The following is a 17100-nucleotide window of genomic DNA, read 5'->3' as shown; positions in this document are numbered from 1 at the left end:
TTGGAATTAATTCGTAGCGTTTTACAAGTGATGGGAAGTACTTTCATTAATGTATTTTTTAATGCTCATGTGAAATAAATAACATTCTTTCATTTAAAAACGCTACGAATTAATTCCAACACCTAATAGTTACAAGGTGTCTAAATATTTTTGGCCAGGACTGTATATAATTCTTCAGAACCGTGCAAAAAAAGAAACACAATAGACGAATATCTCGTTCGACAAAAATTCATTCAGCGTGTTTAGCTTAAGGACGTTCCGTCCGATATACGTTCGTCAAGGCGTGCCATTTCTTCCAGGATTTTCTGACAGAATAATAACGATCGAGCGAACAATGTTGTTTTCAATCCGCTCGTTGGCCGTCAGGAGGTATCAGGATGATTCCGGCGTCGTTGACTAAATCGCTTTTGGCACCGACAGCGTTGGGCACAGAGAGGATAGTAATTTTCTACACGAGAACGTGCACTTTATCTCTATGAGGACACTGACTCGATATCACGTTCGAGAGGACTGAAATAAAGTAAGTGCCGCGAATAAGGAGACCGCGGGACATGCTCGCATTTTCGCCGAAGGACACCCCCATAACTGTCTCTAATAACTGTCAGTCGCAGTTATAAACTCCCGGATCCGGGATTCCTTCGCCGCCACGACGAGATTAATCCCGAGATCACCCACCCTTCTGGCTGAGTACGTTTGCGTCGTAACTCTCTTTAATCCAAGAATAGAGTCGCGTTCTTCGCGCGAAGAAAGATACGCCGTTTCTTTCTGTATTGCTAGAAAAGAAATCCGAGCTCGGCGAAGTGCGAACTCGGCTAATTAACTTCCGCTCTTTCATCGCGTGACGTTATTAATTCTTGACAAGCTAGATCGCGATTTGACTTTCTTTCTCGAAATCACCGATGTGACATTCTGTTATTTAGAAGGGCGAAATTAATTTTTCATGTTTCTATCTTTTCGTGAAGTTTACGATTACTTTCATCATTCTCACTATCCGTACGCTACTCCATTTTTCTCTCTACTTTCCTACATTTTTTTAGTCGTCAGATCATACCGGCATTCTCTACGCTTCTCCCTTTTTCTTTCTAGTGTCTGGCACGGTATTGGATCTGGACGTAGCGTAGAGCTATCGTGTTACGTTTACCGCGAAAAAATTCCAGTCTTGCTGATTCGATCAACCTGTCGCGAGAATGGAACGCTATATGAGACTCCAAAAAGATCATCAAGGAACTCTGCGAGAATCGTGTATCATTTAAAGGAATAAAAACATAAATTATTATTTTATTTATGAAAAATAAATAAAAAGTAGATAAATCTCAGACATAACGATTAATGTGTGCAGAACAACACAATTTTGCTATTATACATTGTTGATATTTGAAGTTATTCTTATGATTATTTAAAGAGTTTTTAATTTTATCTTATTTTATATATGTTAAATTTATTACAGTTATAACTAGAATTTTATATACCTATATATTCTAAATCACAAAAAATCTATAAAAATGCTACTTGAATGCTATAAGAATCTAAAAAAATTATTTTAATTATGATGAAATAATATTTTAAAAATAATATCGCATATATATTGTGAGACACTATATTATATATATAATATACATTAAAAAAAAATATATATACATAAAATAAGCGATATTTATTCGATTGAAGTTGTAACGTCCATGGAGATTTTCGCGGATTTCAAACGCGCAGTTTGATACTTGTATTATGATACTTGTATTGGGAAACTCGTGTCGAGACGTAAAATTCAGTCGGAATGCACTTGAGAAAATAACAAGAAGCCACAACTTGACTCAATCGAGGACTTGCGTAGCGATTTTTACGGGTTTCCACATATTTTATATATATATATAATACGCGGTGGCATACAAAATATCATATTATTATTTAATTATTTATTTATTCGATATATTATCCAATTTTTTCAGGCTTTAATAATTCTATAGTAGTTTTATACTAATTTTGCTAAAAATAAATGTGATATATATAAGGGAAATGATTTGACAATAATATTTCGTATCACCTTGTAAGAAACTGCACTGAGAAAACTTAAATCAGAAATTAAAAATTTAATCAGAAAATTGTCTTAAATTCTAATTGAAATAACCGGAATTTTGATTGATTTAGTCTGAATCTTCTGATTTGTCCGTTTTCAATCAAACCATTTTTCTCAGTGTCAATCTTTTGATGAAAAAAAAACATCAAAATAGTTAAAAAAATAATAAACCGTGATGTCAATCGACAGAGAACGCAGGTATTTTAAAAATATTCTCTTTCGGAATAGAGAATTGAAGTGGAACTAATTCACAACAAAGATCCTGTCACTCGATGTGCTTGGAAAACAAGAAGCGCAAGTTGCGCAGCACAAGTCGAGCGTAACCTGAAATTTTCACTATTTTCGGAAAGGCTATGGTGAGATGGCTGAACTCGTCGTCGAGGAAAAATCCTTGTCGCTCAAATGCACTCAAGAAAATAACAAGAAGTCGGGCGATTGGAATCGGTTGAAGTCGGAACGTGGCATGGGTGGCCTTCACGAGGTCGATGAGAAAAATTTCTATGACGGAGAATGCACTCTCGTGGAATTAACGGAAGGGAACAGAATCGGACCTCGTTGTACGAGATGCGTAATGTGCATGATGTAACACGTGGCTCGCAAAAACGACAGTTTCTCGTGAAAATGTAACGTGTATTTCACGTGAATTTACGATAAGATTCCAACTTTATTGAATTTTCCAGAACGACGAGACGCTCCCGATTCTAAATTCCTCCCAATCGTCGAGATGCTTTCGCAAGATGCTCCAAGACGCGCAGTCGATGAAAAGTGCAAGTACATGCGAAAGTCGCGACCACGATGCGTTAAAACCTCGGTTCGCCGATATTCTCAGCAGCTCGAGCGGTAGTAAAATTTTATCGCCTGTCCTGGATTTTCCCTCGGGAAAGCACACCTTCCCGAAACAGCTGAAATCTAAGATTTTTGTCAAGTCCGCAATGTCGAGTAAACCGAGAGCATGTCTCAAAAGCACTTATTATTTTCTTAAACATTAATTTTTTACTATTACATGGAAAGAATGGGTTTTATCGAAGCATTAAAAAATTTAGCTAGATACAAATTTGAAAATAATTTAGTTGGACTATCAAAATAATTAAGACGCTCAAAATGGTTGCTAGAATGTAAAAAAAAACTTTGTTAGTAGTTTAAATTAAATTTGTAGTTTAAATATAATATCTGATCAAATTGCTATTTAAATCAATTAAATTGTGATACGAAATCCGAAGATAATCATAACATTAACAAAATCATAATATTGACAAATTCTATATATATATAAATAATATTATATTATTTTAAAGAATTAAAAGTTTTGAAATGAAATCCACTCGGAAAGAATAATTTTACTAAAGTATCTAAAACTTTAAGTAGCTACAGATCTGAAAACAATTTTGTTCAACTATCAAAAACATTAGGTTAAAGTTTAATTAATGAGCAATGTTGCAAAAAGTTTTGACATTCTACCAACTTCAGTGTCCTACATAATTGTAATATTTTGATGATCCAGCGAAATTATTTTATATCTGTATCTAGCTAAATTTTTAAATGTAAAATCTTCTCATTCTATGCATGATTATTACTTTCATTCAATTGTATTAATTCTTTTCTGAGCAATATGTCATTCTAATGCATATTCTGGATTCTGGAGAAGTATTTTCAATCTAAATTATTACGACAAATAAATTATTATCAACAAAGAAAAGGTCGTTAGTCTAGAAGGATCTCGCAGCACGAAATGTCGCAAATCCGCGATCGATCGCGCGATAATCCACGCGGAATGGGTCATTCATCCGCGCGAGGTGAGGCCCCTCGCGATGGAAATCGTCGCTCGTCGAGATGCTTTTAGGAGCGGATTCGAGGTAATCCTCTTTGCGCCGGGTTGCGCGAAAAAGGAACACAGTAACGATGGTCGGTCGAAGGAGGACCCGAAAAAATGGTGCGCGTTCTTCACGCTCCAAAACTCGCCACGTGATGCACGCGTTATTCGCACTCGCAAAAAGATATTTTTAATTCCTCGTTTTTTATTGCTTTTCATTAAAACAAAAAACTCTCTCAATCCAAACCACATGTCCTCAATGAAAACGAACCTGTACCAATTACGAACGTTCGTTTCCAGATACCTTTATCCCGAGAATTGCAGTTACTGACCTTTCGAAAGTTTCAGTTTGCATTTTATTTGAATGGACTGGCCGGCACTGTACCGTTAAACACGTAATCTCATTCTCTTTTACTCTCATTATTATTCGAACTATAATAGAATTAAAAAATTCTTCGTTACATCGCTGTTAAAAATTCATGTCTTTTACAAGTACCGCGATTACTTTTTTGCGCATTAACCCTGAATTTTTTACGTTATACATTCTTAAAATTTTCAGGCAATTTCACGTTTTTTTCCCCCCAATATTATTCACAGTCAAAGACACCAAAGACACGTCGAACATCTTCCACTTTTTTTACAAGTATTCTTTTGTACTTTCTATTTTTGTCGAGTTGTATTCTCGAGTCAATTACCTGCTCTATTTTCTTTCGTGGGGATTCCTCGTTTATCGACGAGAACACAAGCTGATCTTTATCAAAGTCCGATATGTTTCACTTTCGAGATAAGCCACGGTATCAGCCTTCGTTGTCTCCAAGCAACAATGACGACGACGACGACATGGTAAACGTGCGTCACTTACCTTAGAAATCCGGCTCCGACTGCAGTGACGAAGTCGTCGATTCGCTACGAGCGCATCTCTGCCGCGGACGATTTTCCTTGCACTTGATTCCGCTCGCGCGAAACACTTTTTCGCGAACGGCGTGACAGAGTTGCAAGTCGTTGCAACCCTCTCCCTCGTTGTCACACAAACTACTTTGCTGATAACACTAAGGGCACAGATTGCAGAGGAAAATCGCACGACACTTCACTCGGCGATATTTCACTCGTCGATCCTCACACGTGAAATCGCTTCGCAAAGTTGATGACGCAGCACGAAGACGTGCGGTACGAAGATGATGTAGCTGATGATGAGTCTTCGCAGACGATAGAGGGAAATCTAAAAAGCCGCATGCGGCAGCCATATGCAGCTCCGAGAAAGGTAATTCCGCCCTGTTTGCAGTGTTGCGAGACACTCTTGAAGTCGGCACAAAGGGCCGTCTAGTCGCCTCCCTTCGTCGTCGCGAAGGGCAGTCGCCAACTCCGTACTGCTGAGGTCAGTAAACTCCGACCGGCGGCAAAGCGTCGGGTACTTTCTCGCTTGCCGCGGAAAGACGGGGTAGAAATCATACGGTTACTCGCGACAGAACTCTCTCCAAGTCAAACGCACTCGCGAAGCACTTCGACTGCGTTTCCTTTTATCCTGAGATGAGCAACGTAATCGTCGAAGGCACGTCGAACGTGGTTTTTCACTCGTCAGTTTTCATCGCACGGATCTTGCGATTCACCTTGTTGCTGTACCTTTCTACTTGCTCCGAGAGGATTTGAAAGATCCGTCCGGAGGTGGATGATCTCGAACGAGTTTACTCACAACCGAGTCGATTTCTCACGTTCGCGACGGAATTGGCGAAATTCGCCGGATTGTCTGGAGCGGATCGGAAGGACAACTTCTCTCTTTTACTACGGCGAGACGTGGAAAATCTAATCGGGGCGAGCTACCAGGTTGAATTTTCTAGCTTGAGATATCGGCAACCGCGAGTCTCGTCGGTGAGATCCATTCACTCACGATCACGAATTTTCGCACTCGACCGGCGGCAAACGAGACTCCTCTTCCTCTTTCCCTTTTTCTCGCCAATATACCACCGCCCTATTTCCCCCTATCACTCAATTTTCACGTTCACTTCCCGCGACGTATATCGAAACCTCCTCGGCACTTCCCGTTTCTTTTCGCCGCGCGAAATATTTGCCCTAATTCCAGGCGAGGTGACGAAGATCTCTGCCAAATTCTCACTTACTAGGTTTAACACGAGAAACATTGACCGATAAGATGCTACTTCTTGTTTTATTTCACTGTGTTACTCCAATCAATGATGGTGTTGCAGAATCCATCGAGGTGCTCCGAAACTTCACCTCGACCCAAGTCAGTTTGCGATTGAAACTTTTCTAGATCGTTCTAGATTCTTGACTTTATTGTTGCCTGTCGTCACACAAACACTCTACTCTCTCTCCCTTATTATCTCTCTTGTTGTTGAAACGACCGTCGCTTCATGGCCGCGCGCGGCACACTGTTGCTCCGTACGATCGTCCGTCGCTTCGAGCTCGGTCGCTGGCTCCCACCAAGACCGTCACGACTCACCCTACCCTACAAGAGACCACCCCACCATGTACCATTGCGTTGGCGATCCCCTCTCCGCGCCCCTATTCTGAGTCGACCGATTCCTCTTCTTTCTTCGGATGCGTGTGGCGGACTCCTTTCACAAGGGTGCCGGACACAAAACCCACGGGAGGGCAAAAGGGATACAGGGTGAGGGGAACGGGCGGTCCCGTCCTCTCGACGCACATGTACTCCAGGAGAGGGGCGGACGAGGGGATGGAGAGCTCGAATTTGTACGCTGCTCCGATTCGTCCTCTTGGGTTTCGGGGTCTAGGAAGACCCGTTGTTATACCGATGATCTCTTGATTGTTGGATTTGACTTATATGAAAATATTTACTAATTTTTATCGTCTTCACAGTGGAATATTTATTTAGCAGTTTTCGATCGATAATAAATTATCTAACGTAACGTATTATTTATTTCATGCGTGTACAAGTATAAAACATAAACAAATTTCTCTTCTAAATTTGATGTTATAAAGGTAATCAAATATCGTAAAATTCTGCAATTTTCTAAAGACTTTTTTCTTACACTTTTCTAAATCTATGTACTTGTTTTTCTTTTAATTCATATAAAATTGAAAGAGAATCGAATTATATATCAAACAATCGAATTATAAAAATTACAAATTTCATTTACTAAGGTATCGCGTGAATTTGACTTTTTTTTGTGGAAAAAAAAGTCTCTAAGCTATATACTTGGGTTGGGATTAATTTTCTGTGTATCACGTTTCATGGTCGATCCAGTTTGGTGTCCTTCAGAGGCATTATATATTTGAAGGATCATTATACCTGCCTGCATAGTGGTGCCCTCTCAATCGTGACAGGACATTACGTGTATACAGAAGGATATTTCACATATTTATGCGATTAACATCGCTTTAAAGTTTCATTATTAAATATAAGATCTATAACTCAACTTACTATAGTATGAATAAAAAATTACACGAGATGATCAAAAGACAATATATAACCGAATAATATTCATTATAGCAACATTATTTTGTCGTAATACTTGCTAAAAATTTAATACAAAAGCAATTATCACTAGAAATATAAAGGGAGCAGTTTTTTTGCATCGTTATTAATCATTTTTATTGTTTAAGCTAATATTTCTTGTATAAAAGATAGAAGATTTTAAAATGTTTGACTTTTCAAAATAATTGTAATTATTAATAATTTTAAGTGAATAATTAAGTGTAATAATTAATTATAAATAAATAATTGTTTTTGATTGTGAAAAAAAAGATTGTGATTGGTGATTGAGAGAGAGAGAGAGACGATTACTTTTCAATCAATTAGAGCAAAGCAATCAGTGACTGTTTTGCTCTAATTGGTTGAAAAATAATCGTCAATCATTGATCACAATCGTGTAATCTACTGTGGTTATGGCTTGGGACCTCAGCACAAAGATTGTTGTAACTAAGTCGTGGAACGTAAGTCGTAGTTATAGATTGACCAAAACATTGTGCGTTGACTTACGACTATGACTCACGTTTCACAACTCAGTTACCATCTTTATGCTGAAGTCCTTAAGCGAACGCGCGAGTTTACATCTAGCTTGCGACGATTACGCACCGTTGGACTCGCACAATGAGACGAAGCCATAAGTAAGAAACGACAGAGTGCGTTTTGTCGCAGGAGTCTGTAAATAAGAGACAGTAAGCGGGTACTGTGAATTTCACGAGATGCGACGATGGCGACGTTTTACATTATAGACGCGAGTATCAGACGAATACCAGTTCAAACAGGGGAACTCACGTCGTCGCGGGAAAACGCACTAATCCTATGACACAGCGAATCGCATCATTTCCATGCGCCTTCCTGTTACGACAATCATCTCCTGGTCGTCGAATCCGGGAACGATCGATCGTCGAAAGACAACGACTCCCAAGGGAAACCTAATCGACTGGCTGCGTTTGACGCCACCTCGCCTAATCTTTCAGGAAAGTTTTTCCGCATCACCCGTGCGGATTCCTTTGCACGAAAGACCGTAAAAGAACCCACCGTTTGCTAAGTGATATCGATTGCGCCACGTTGCACTTTCAAGCCCGCGGTGCATAACGGATCACGTAACCGATAATGATCACCTTGCGTCTCGGTACGCGTTGTAATTACTCTGCAAAACGTGGGTCATTTAAAATGCACCTATAGAAAATTGTTTAGCGATGAATTTGTAATCTTGAAATAACAGGTTATTATTATGTAATAATATATTGGATTTTCTTTTTGTCTATTTATTCATTTTTATGATAATAAGTCGCAGGATATTAAAATCTATTAAAATAAATATTTTTCTCTATGTGTTGGAAATAGAAAAAGAAAAGAGAATAGTCCATGATTTTAATCCTCAAACGCTATCGATACATAAATTTTATGTACAAGTGAGCGAGTATGCCTTTAGTGGCCATTAGGAGTTTAATCTGCTATACTAAAAGCTGGAACAAGTTAGCTTTTAAAAATTCTGTCCATTTTACATATCAGTTTGAACTTCCTGTCATCAGTATTGTAACGGTCTAACAGAGCGCGTGGTAAGTGATTCCAATTTTTAAGTAGGTTATGTTATTCCATATTTTATTTAAATGAAGAATATACATACTTGGATTACATGCTTTATATTATTTCAAGATTAAATTTAATAGAATGCTTAATCTTTCTTTCCTTTTATATTAATAAATTAGGTTATTTGTTTTATATAGGTCTATATTATAAATATTGTGTTATATTAATTAAGAGTGACCTATTTCCTTGTACATAAAATTTATTAATAATAATACTTGTATATATCATTCAATATTCGATAGCATTCTATGATTAAAGATCAGATATTTTATGTCACAGAATTGGTCTTTTTATTTAATTTCGCGTGTATTCTTATACAATGAGAAGTTATTGTCCTATTTTATAAATAAATATATATATTCTATTCGTTCTCTAATTATCGATATTGATTTATCGAGATTCGTGTCTCTCGGAATCTCAACATTTTCACGCGGAGTTAGGCGACTGCTATACAAAGTACGCTTTTCTTATCTGAAGACCGCTTATCAGACCGGCACCTCAATCGTGGTAAGTCGGATTAGATGGACGAGGTAACGGAACGTCCGTCTTCTTATCGACACGGCGGAAATCCGTGGATTCCGATTCCCGCGGAACTCGCGGGACCATAATTCGACGTATGTGGGTCATTTAGCTCTCGCGAGACAGCGAGAGGAATGAAGGTGGAGAGAAGAACGAACGTAGGGGATATGCTCTGGATATGCAGCACGTGGACGGATATCCTCGGCGCGCTCGGAAGACCAGGAACGTGCCCGAGCCTTCGACGCGTCCGTAATATTACGGGGATCTCCCGTCGGCGAGACGTGTCAGAGCAGAAACGTGTCAGAATGACCATTACTCTTGAGAAGAATAAAGAATTGTGAGGGAAGAATTTTATCCCCCCACGCCATATGATACGATTTTTCATAGTTTTCATTTTTTCGATTTCGCGCGATCGTGTTCTCCCTTCTCGCTTGCACACAAGAGAGCGGGAAAAGCAATTCTCACCTCAGAGTTGCGAGACGTTTGCGGAACGAGTTGCGAACAAACATTCGAAGGAATTTATTTTATTGTTCGTCTCAGGGTTCGTCTCGCTTGCGCGATTTGAGAATAATATACATCAGAACAGAAGGAAAAATCTCCTTCCATCTTTCATTTAATTTCTACAAACGCTAACGCAATTCCAGTTGAATGCAACCTATAAGATAATTCATCAACACAATGGAAACGAGATATAACGCTGCAATGGAATTCATTATTGTAGGCGTGACGTATTCTAAATCAAAGCGCGGAAAATTGTACAAAATAAAATTCACGTAATAGCGGAGTACGAAGTCCTTTTTGAAAATGTCCCATCCTTTAACGCATAATCCACCTTTGTATTTAACGTGCAAAAACAAATGTGTTCACATATGAGGACCTCTAGGACACCTCGTCCTGTACGAGTATCTCGTCTATAATGCATGCTATTTCCATAATTATTAGCTTTTTTTATACGTGACCTACTTTCCCTGCATAATATCACAATCTCGGTGTTGTCTCATTCTTTTTCGAGGGACTCTTCAAAAAATGCATATGTGATTTTATCAAAAATTGTTGATATGTATATGTCCTATTTGCATCTCTCACAAATTATAATTATTCATACATATTTGTATAAAAATTACATTAATACATTAATAATCTATTAATAACATAATCTTCGCTAATGTTTATTCATTTGGAAAATTATGCGCTGATTATCGTAAGCTGCTTATTATTATTCGAATTTATTTTATTTTTTTATTGTTAATTTACAGGAAGTCAAGGATTAAGGGGATGTTAACGCGATGGCCGAATTTGATCGGTTGTCGATAGTACAGACTTTTTTAAATTCCAAATTAAAATGTAGATATTTTTAATTTATTTCTTACATTATCGTTTTGCTCAATCAAGTACATCTGTCCTTATCTAACATATTGTAACGTCATCTCTTGCAAAATCGAGCACCTACTGCTAGACATAATTACTACTCTATTTACCATTTTGAATCTTTGCTAAACATACATATGTATACACATAAATTACGTTCAAGCTAATATATTTTTCTATACTTTCAATTTTACAAACTCAGTATTGTTCGTTCGGACAAGTAATCCGAAATCCGTTTATGTTATTCGTATGAACTGTAAAACTTTATACATGCCTCGATGATCGAATTGTATAACGCCTGTTTCAGAAAAAATCAGAAATTCCAGGTTCAAACTTCGGCTAAGGTAATATTTTTCGCAATTAAATTATTTACAGATTTTTAAGATGCTTACTAACATCATAATTAAATACTAGACGATCAATCTAATTTGAAATATTAATTTTAGCTTCGGTTTGCGATCGAGTTTCAAATTCGACAAATCAGCACGCAATTTATAAAACTAAATAATATATTTGTAAAAAATTGCATTTATAGAATTATTAAGCACTAAGATCCATTTTTTGACAACAATAAGATGTTTTCTCTCTATTAATTGATAAAACTTTTATGTCAAGCAAACTTTAATCTTAGATGACAGTTACATGATCCAAAAATAAATTTTTAAATTTTTATTCGATTTTCTTGTGAAATTGGCTCACTCGGATTTTCTGCTTGTGCGTACTTTAATTTTGTAAAAAAAAAAATTTGCAATCCGTGAACCCAATTCGAAAATTTTAGGCGCATTGTAATCTCTGGTAATTCCAGAGAGAATCGCGCTAGCATCCCTTTAAAGCTAGGAAACGTCTCCCCAGACTATCACAATCTTTTCGTTATTCCATCCGGCAACTACCGTGCACACGTTTTCACCCCTCTCTCCTTTCCCCAGAAACCGAACGAACGGCCGTGCCGCTTCGCGACGCGGGGAACGGTAAAAACGAACGAACGGGGGTTACCGGCTGTGTTATACAATCGTAACGACGCGGTGGATGGAATTAATTAAACGCTGCCACTCCTCGTCCCCTCAAACCCTGCCGTTTCCCATCGCCGCCACCACCATCGTCGTTGCTGTATTTACTCGGTGGGCTTTGAGGATCGAATTGCAGGCGCCCCGTGTGAGAGAGAGAGGGGGTTCCGTTGTTTACTCCCCTCTTCTGCACCATACGACCGACCGTACCCTGGTCTTCCACCCGCTGTCGTCCCTTTTGCTGGTCCCTCGTTGCTCCCGGCGTCAACCCCTTCCCAATCCGCGACTGGTATTGCGAAACTATCGGCGGATATCCGCAAATACCGCGGACGAGTATTTGGAGGACCGCGTTTTGCAGGGTAGAGGATTGGAAAAAGGGAGGAGAATATACACATATATATATATATGTAGGACGAGACCGGTCGGGCTGCTCCTCCTGCTGGTTGGCGGCATTGAAAACTTCGTCAAACGAGGCCGAAGACGGGTCTTCGGGATGAGAGATTCTTGGAAAGGAGGGAGGAAGGGAGGGGGCGGAGGCGAAGAGATGTATTTACCAAGCAGTTTGGGATCAAATCGTCCCTCGGAACAGACTAAGCCGCGCGTACAGGAGAGTGGACAATGCTGGACACAATGTCAAAGCGAGCCCGACCGAATAGAGGCAGGCTTCACGAACAAGTTGACGATTCACAGAAATAGTTACGATGACATGCTAACGAATTATGTCACGTCGGTGTGGTTACCATTGAATGTTTAGATGCAATCACAAAAAGAAGATAGATGTTTATTAATATTAAGTAACCAGACGATGGACATCATGAATAATTATGTGGTTCAGACAGAATAAATGTCACAGAAAAATACAAAGAAGATAACATACTTGTGTCATTGAAATGAAGAGTTGTAGAGTATTTTCGTAAACTTCCGATTGATTAAATATTATTTCAGATATATTAAAGGATAAGTATTACAAGTAGATACATTCGATGCATGTCAGATTGTTAAATACTTAATAAATTCAATGGAATCGAGTAAAGTGGGCGTATAGTAGGTAGAAAACTATAGAAGGATGGATGGATATGAATAGGAAAAGAGAAAGAGGAGGCAGTCGGCTGCAAATATCGACGCGTTGGCGCGTCAGGTCGATACTCTCGACCCGTTGTTCTCGAAGACATGCCTGGAGAACGTGTGGGTAACTTAGGAGCTTTGTTGGCACATGTGAAGTATCCTGTGAGCGTGCTAAGAATGCCGCAGGTCGGAAGTTATGCTCCGGTTTAATGGATCCGCTCTGGCAACGCGAAGAGCCCGATGAGAAATTTTCTCCAACTTTCGAACCCGCGGACGCCCCCGAACTCCAGCTAAATCGCGCTGAAAACTTCCGGCACTTGAAACGTATAAAAAAATCTATACCGCCCCACTCTTCTGTAGTCGCGGTCGCGAAAGTTTCTCACCACCCTCGCCGTTATATCGGTCAAAAATGAAACGGTGGAAAATAAAATGAAACATTGTTGAAATACCGATCGAGTATCATTTGTTACTAAATGTACTATTAAATTCATAATGACAAATTATACCCAATTTGAGTTATTTCTGTTATTTCTATAGATCGCTATTGTTCCTATACTGAATATCGTTAATGTAACTAAAACAATGGACTTACACAATTTAACTCAAGAAATATATCAATTTGACTCAAATTTAGTTTATTATTATTTACCAAGTGCATACGTTATTATGAACATTGTACTTTGTAACTAACAATAAACAATTTGACCACAGAAATGCATGGGTTTATTAAATGTGCTTATTTTTTTAACCACACGCTTTGTATGAAATTAATATATTTTGACACATTTGGAAGTTAAAAATAAAAACATATTTTACGATTAATTTATTTGAATTTTAAGAGTCCACTTGATTAGTTATCACTAAAAAAATATTATTTAATTTAAGGAATTGATTTAAACTCGATCCCTTAACTTTGCTGTTCTGTTACAATTTACTACGTACAATTATATTATTTAGATCAAATTAAAAAGTTTTGAAAAATAAAAAATTTTCACATAAACATTAACAGATAAAATCACAAAAAACAAGAAAAGTTTTCAAATATAACATCAGTAAAAAAATAAATTACATTTTATATTGTATTATAAATTAAAAATACTCAAATCTAAACAGAGCAGCAGGATTAACATTTAACAGTGAATATATTTCTAGTTTGGATACATCATTTTTCCGACAATCTAACGAGTTATATCTTTCAATTTGGAAGTCCTTTATCTCCTCGTCACTCGATAAATATATGTCGATAAATCCATCGTTCTTGGACGTTATCGATATTAATAACGGGATAATCACGCGAAAATATTATCGCTCGATGCGTCCCTGCCGTTGTTTCGTTCGCTGTGCCGACATGTTTTCCTCGGTAACGAGGAAATGTCGATGGAGATAAAAATTCCGTCATAGATATCGCACGACCGCAGGTGTGGTTGATGAAACGACGGGGTACCCGAGTGTTGTCGGTGATACCGGGCGTCGATGTCAACGGCGCGACCCCGGGCCAGGCCGACTGCAAATATTACTACGTCGTGTCAGATCGCCATTGCTGCCGCTCTCGTCCGCGTGTCGGCATTTCCCGAGGGATATTCCTGGTCCATGTATGCTCGAAAAAGCTCCCACGATGTTTATGAAACTATCGGCCGCTGTGCCATGGACGAGAATCGACGGATTCGACGCCGGCAATTTGCTTGATCCCGTACGAGCGGTGTGAAAACATGTAGGAATTAGTTCGAGAACGGTCGATTCGAGAATTAGAAGTTCGCGGCCAAATTGTGGGTGGGTTCGATCAACGTTCGCCCGTGTATTTATTTTATCGATAATCAATCGAAAGTTTGTGGAAATACATTTTGTGGCTTTTTTCATTTTAGCGATAGGAAAATTACACGGAAGAAACGCTTTTGCTGAAATATCTAAACATTCAGGCAGGTGTAGATTTAAAAATAATTTTGTGTGGACCATCGAGATAATTATGTCGAACGTTTAATTGATAACAATACTGCAAAAAGTTTTAATATTTTAGTAACTAGTTTGAGCGTTTTACATAATTATTTTGATGGTCCAAATAAAATTATTTTCAAATTCGTATCTATAGCTAAATTTTTAAACACCTCAGCAAACTATTCTTTCTGTATATGGAACGCAAAATCGGGATAAAAAATGAATGTGATTTAAAGATCTATAAAAAAGGGGATTGGAATAAAATGGAGAGAAATGTGGAATTATATGAATTGAGAAATTTCAGATAAAAAAATTGGATGATGATGAATATTTAAATGATGAATGTTAATCTTTATAGCAAAGTCATTATAATGGCGCTGAAACAGTGTCATATTTTGAGACAAGGAATACAACGAAACAATGATTAACGAAATTATAACAATCTTATTCAAGAAAAGCTATAAAATTCTAGAAATAGCCTCATCCTTTTAAAGATTAAAAAACTTACGTATATAAGGAACATATGATTAGAAAAAAATATGTAGTAAAAGTGGGTATGATTAGATTACAACTATATATATTACAATCTAGACGTGTAAATGACGTTTTATTGCCTATTGTTCTTTTGAGAAACCACCAAAAATTTTGAGAAATCACTAAAGAGCCATAAGAAATAGCTTCGTTAAAAGCGATAGTGCGATAATTCGGGAAACTAACGCCGGTCGTAAACGCTGGATGGAAAAGAATAATGCGAGATAATGGTGGTGCTGTTTAAAAACAAGATAATCCCTCTTTTTCCCTGAGGGAGTGAAGGTACATTGATGGCGCCTAACGTAGGCGCCAAAAGCTTTTTTGGAAGCACTCGAGGCGTGCCTTGTTTGCCGACGGCTGCCCCGTAAGGTGATGCAGCGAATTTCCCGAGTGTTTGTTAAACATCCTCGTCGTCTGTGTACTATCCTGGCGCGAGTATACTTTTCGTAGCCTTTCGCAAGTTAGTCGCCGTTAATGTACATATTCTAAGCGGGTAGGACTCTTTCGTTGGAAAAAAATGGGACGTCCTATCGAAAATCCTCGACTCAAATCTACGATTCGTGACAAACAAGTTAAAATTGTAAGATACAAATCTCATTCCCAAATTGTTAAATATGGAACCAATAAGAGAATTCGTTGATGCCTATATTGTCTCAGAATCATCTAATTCGTTCTCGAATATTCATTATTTTTCATATTTTTATTTATTAAAATTTAACATTATATCAAGTGGTATTAAATCTAAATTATACGATCTTACGAATTTACTTGTGATGTGATTATAATGTTATATGAATTCTTAATAATAAACATTTACGAAGTAATATGCAAAATAAAAAAATCGTTTCAATGAAATTATTTTATATGGTACAAGCAAAGAATATTGAGTTTTTAAGTTTTAAATTATTGAAAAAAAAAGTCATATAAACTACTATCTGCATGCGAGCGATGATGCATCATCAATGGGTAAACACGCGTAATCTTCGATTCGTTGACACACATCTTGCAGCTTTATTTAATCTACTTCAAAATATCTCTATAGGATAAAGAGAGACACGTATCTTCCTCACAAAACTTGTTGAAATAGCTATATCAGAGCGATATCCCAAGCAAACATACTGATATTATAAACTTCGATATTCTCTCCATTTTGAACAAGTTTTCTCTTTGCCGAAAATAATCCCGAATAATAAATCATAAGTTGGTAGCAAAAATAATTTATTTCGATTTTTTTATGAAATTGAGTTTCACGAAATATGTTTTAATGGAAAGGAAGTAACTCCGAAATAAAAATATATCTTAACTGATGGTGTTACGATTTATGGAAATACCATAGTTGTAGATATCACAATCAAGTCTGAAACGTCACTGCAATTTCAACGAGTCGCATCCAAACCACGACCTTCACGTAAAACTGGCCGACAGAAGCATTGACGCACGTCTCGCGGCGCGTTTCGACACGATGTGCCAAACGAGCCGCATGTAAATCTTTTTCGATTTATTCAGGCGAGAACTCTCTCTCTCTCTCCTGCCTTGTCAGGACCCTCCCTTCCGGCCAAAGCTTTTTTTGATGCCAACCATCGTCGCCCAGTCCGATTTACCGATACTTTTCGATGTTTCATGTCGATCCTTTCACGTTTCCCTCCCTGCTCGAATAGAGTTTGCTACAACGTGAATTATCGAAACGTTATCAGTCGATGAACTGCGCGACCAAGAGAGTTGATTTCACCATCTCCGATTAGCTTCTACGACCGATTATATT

The 17100-nt window shown here is 37.9% G+C and overlaps 1 protein-coding gene and 1 long non-coding RNA gene across 39 annotated transcripts in view; one reads left to right on the top strand and one right to left on the bottom strand.

Annotated features, from left to right (window-relative positions):
* The window catches only part of pxb (putative Hedgehog signaling attenuator pxb), a 647697-nt gene that overhangs the window by 112287 nt on the left and 518310 nt on the right, over window positions 1–17100 (bottom strand). The window contains exon 1 of one of the 6 annotated variants that reach the window (XM_087415731.1): window positions 4747–8069. The exons of the other annotated variants lie outside the window; for them this stretch is intronic. The gene's annotated coding sequence lies outside the window, so the exon portion shown is untranslated. Of the gene's footprint in view, window positions 1–4746; window positions 8070–17100 lie in introns of those variants that run through there. 6 annotated transcript variants of the gene reach the window in all.
* Window positions 1–17100, top strand: part of LOC105144806 (uncharacterized) — a 450557-nt gene that overhangs the window by 127137 nt on the left and 306320 nt on the right. Inside the window, exons 6-7 of one of the 33 annotated variants that reach the window (XR_015548186.1) lie at window positions 300–520; window positions 1087–4740. The exons of 29 other annotated variants lie outside the window; for them this stretch is intronic. This is a non-coding gene — a long non-coding RNA (uncharacterized LOC105144806). 3 more of the 33 variants (XR_015548192.1, XR_015548190.1, XR_015548185.1) reach the window with 3 other exon arrangements.

This window comes from Acromyrmex echinatior, chromosome 18, assembly GCF_024713525.1.
Source record: "Acromyrmex echinatior isolate Ae372 chromosome 18, ASM2471352v2, whole genome shotgun sequence".
NCBI classification, from domain to species: Eukaryota; Metazoa; Arthropoda; class Insecta; order Hymenoptera; family Formicidae; genus Acromyrmex; species Acromyrmex echinatior.
Note: the sequence above shows the minus strand (reverse complement) of the source record. Positions and strands in the feature narration are given on the sequence as shown.